Genomic DNA, 3,402 nt, shown 5'->3' on the forward strand with positions numbered 1-3,402 from the left:
CGCGATAGACATCGGATTTTTTCGCACTTGTTGTGCTTAGTCCGGCTGCACCCTTAGGCGACTTCTGCGCGGATAGTCTTCGCGATAGACTTCGGATTTTTTCCGCACTTGTTGTGCTTAGTCCGGCTGCGCCCTTAGGCGACTTCTGCGCGGATAGTCTTCGCGATAGACTTCGGATTTTTTCCGCACTTGTTGTGCTTAGTCCGGCTGCACCCTTAGGCGACTTCTGCGCGGATAGTCTTCGCGATAGACTTCGGATTTTTTCCGCACTTGTTGTGCTTAGTCCGGCTGCGCCCTTAGGCGACTTCTGCGCGGATAGTCTTCGCGATAGACTTCGGATTTTTTCCGCACTTGTTGTGCTTAGTCCGGCTGCACCCTTAGGCGACTTCTGCGCGGATAGTCTTCGCGATAGACTTCAGATTTTTTCCGCACTTGTTGTGCTTAGTCCGGCTGCACCCTTAGGCGACTTTTGCGCGGATTTGTCGCACGCGAGGGTGGCTAGCGCTTAGCCTCGCGGTGACTTCGAATTGGTCGAATGCCGAAGACCGTTGTCGCGGTCTTTTTTCGACACATGTTTTTGCGGGGGATTTTTGTCACATATATTACATGGCTCCGCCTCGTTAAAAACCTCACCCCCCGGGAGGAAAAGAGTGCGGGCCGGTACAAGATTGTTTGCGGCGAATTACAAGGGCGAGGTCAGCCCTAAATGGGTCAAATAAAAAATTTGCGAAGGTTGTCGATGTTCCAGGAGTGCTCCAGGTCCTCGCCATTTGGCGTTGTGAGCCTGTAAGCGCTGGGGGAAGCTTTTGACTTGACTATGAAGGGGCCCTCCCACTTGGGCTCCAGCTTGCCCTTGGACTCCGTCCGAGCTGTTCGGACGAGTACGAGGTCCCCCTCGCTGAACTCTCTCGGGATGACTGCGTGGTCGCGCCAGGCTTTGGTCTGGGCTTGGTATTTGTTTAGGGCCTGTAGGGCGAAGACCCGGTCTCCGTCAATGAGATCTTTTGAAGTTGGCTCGTCCACGTCGGGGATGGCTGACGGAACTGTACGCGGGGACCCATGCTTTAATTCTTGCGGGGTCATTGCCTCCGATCCGTATAGAAGGCGGAAAGGAGTGAACCCGGTCGCCCTGCACTCAGTTGTGTTTAGCGCCCAGACTGCCTCCGGTAGTAAATCGGTCCATCTGCCTTTTTTTTCATCGAGGAGCATCTTCTTGACAGCTGTGAAGATTTTCCCATTGGCACGCTCCACGACCCCGTTGGACTGCGGATGATAGACTGAAGCGAAGGCAAGCTTGGTGCCGATGGAGAAACAAAAATCCTTGAAATCTTGGCTGTCAAACTGCTTGCCGTTGTCGACTGTTAGCTCGGACGGTACTCCGAAGCGGCAAACAATGTTCTGCCAAAAGAATTTTTGGGCAGTCTTTGATGTGATTGTGGAAACAGCCCTCGCTTCAATCCATTTGGTGAAGTATTCGACGGCTACGAAGGCGAACTTAAGGTTCCCCTGAGCGGTGGGCAGGGGCCCGACAATGTCCAGGCCCTAGCGCTGGAGAGGCCATGTATGGGCGATCAGCCTTGTATACTGCGAGGGGTTGCCTGACCGAGGGGAGAACTTCTGGCAGGCTTCGCAGGATCTTGTGACGCGATTTGCGGCGCAGATCATTGCAGGCCAGTAAAACCCTTGTCGGATCACCTTGGCAGCCAGGGCCCTTGGCCCTGCGTGCGAGCCGCATGTGCCACTGTGGACTTCGCGTAGGATCTGCATGCCTTCGGTTTCGGTGACACATTTGAGCATTGGCTGACTGACCCCTTTCTTGTATAACTGGCCCTCAATCAGTGCGAAGTCCCGGCTTCGATGTCTGAGGCGCTTTGCCTCACTGACGTCGGTTGGATGATAGTACCCCTGTAGGAACAGGGTTATTGGTGCCCGCCAGTCTTCGGTCATGATTAGGTTGACTATGCGGTGGCCCTCGCTATCGTTAGTTATCTGGAGCCCTTCGGGGCTCCGGACGGCTGGCGTGCCGATGGTGTGAAAAAACACGTCGAAGGGCAGGGGCTCGCCCCTGGCGGCGGCCTTGGCTAATGCATCGGCCTCTTCGTTCTTGGCCCTATCCACATGCTGCAGAGTGAATCCCTTGAACTGTCTCTCGAGACTTCGGATAGCCGCGAGGTATTGCATGAGTGCGGGGTCTTTTGCTGCATAGTCTTTCTCGACCTGGCCGGCAACTATCTTGGAGTCTGTCTTGATGATACATGTGGTGACTCCGAGAGCCCTTAGCTTGCGGAGGCCGAGGATAACCGCTTCATACTCTGCTATATTGTTTGTACATTTGTCGGATTCCAGAGCGAAGTTGAGGCGTGCTGCATATCTGTGTTTGACTCCGGCTGGTGAGGTGACGACTGCAGCGACGCCTGCCCCCGCATGGCACCATGCGCCGTCGCAATGGATGGTCCAGATCTTCTCTGTGGACGGGTCCGGTTGTGTTACTGGCCCAGTCCAGTCGACGACGAAGTCGGCCAGGACTTGCGACTTGATGGTTGTCCTGGGCTCGAAGCTGATGTGGTAGCCGGAGAGTTCGGCTGCCCACTTGGCAATCCTCACTGATGCCTCCGGGTTTCTGAATAGTTCGCCGAGCCCCCTGTCTGAGGTGACTCGGACCTTGAATGCTTCAAAGTAATGGCGCAGTTTGCGCGAGGACATAACAACTGCGTAGGCGATCTTCTCCAGCTCTGTCATGTTGCATTTGGACGGTGTCAGGACTTCGGAGACATAGTAAACAGGGCACTGTCTGACTGCGCCCTCGACTGTCTGCTCCTGCACTAGTGCCGCGCTGACCGCGTGCGGCGAAGCCGCGACATAGAGCAATAGGGGGAGCGAGGAGTCGGGGCTTGTGAGGATGGCCAGCTCCGACAAGTACTGTTTTAGTGAGGCGAAGGCCGCTGCTTGCTCCGGTCCCCAGGAGAAGTCTTTCGCTCCGCGGAGTGTTTTGAGGAAGGGGAGACTTCGCTCGGCGGACCTGGAGATGAATCTGTTGAGAGCGGCCAATCTGCCTGTCAGACGCTGGACGTCCCTGGCGGACTGTGGAGGCGACATGCCGACGATGGCCTGGATCTTGGTTGGGTTGGCCTCGATGCCACGGTGTGACACCAGGTAGCCCAATATCTTGCCCTGACGAACACCGAAGACGCACTTTTCCGGGTTTAGGCGGAGTCGTGCATCTCGCATGTTCGCGAATGTCTCGGCCAGGTCGGCGAGATGGTCCTCCTTATTCTTGCTGGCGACGACGATGTCGTCCACATATGTAAATATATTTCTGCCGACCTGCCCTTCGAGTACTGTTTTGGTGAGTCTGGAGAAGGTGGACCCGGCATTCTTGAGACCCTCCGGCATTCTGACGAA

Source organism: Zea mays, chromosome 2 (genome assembly GCF_902167145.1).
Source record: "Zea mays cultivar B73 chromosome 2, Zm-B73-REFERENCE-NAM-5.0, whole genome shotgun sequence".
Taxonomy (NCBI): domain Eukaryota; kingdom Viridiplantae; phylum Streptophyta; class Magnoliopsida; order Poales; family Poaceae; genus Zea; species Zea mays.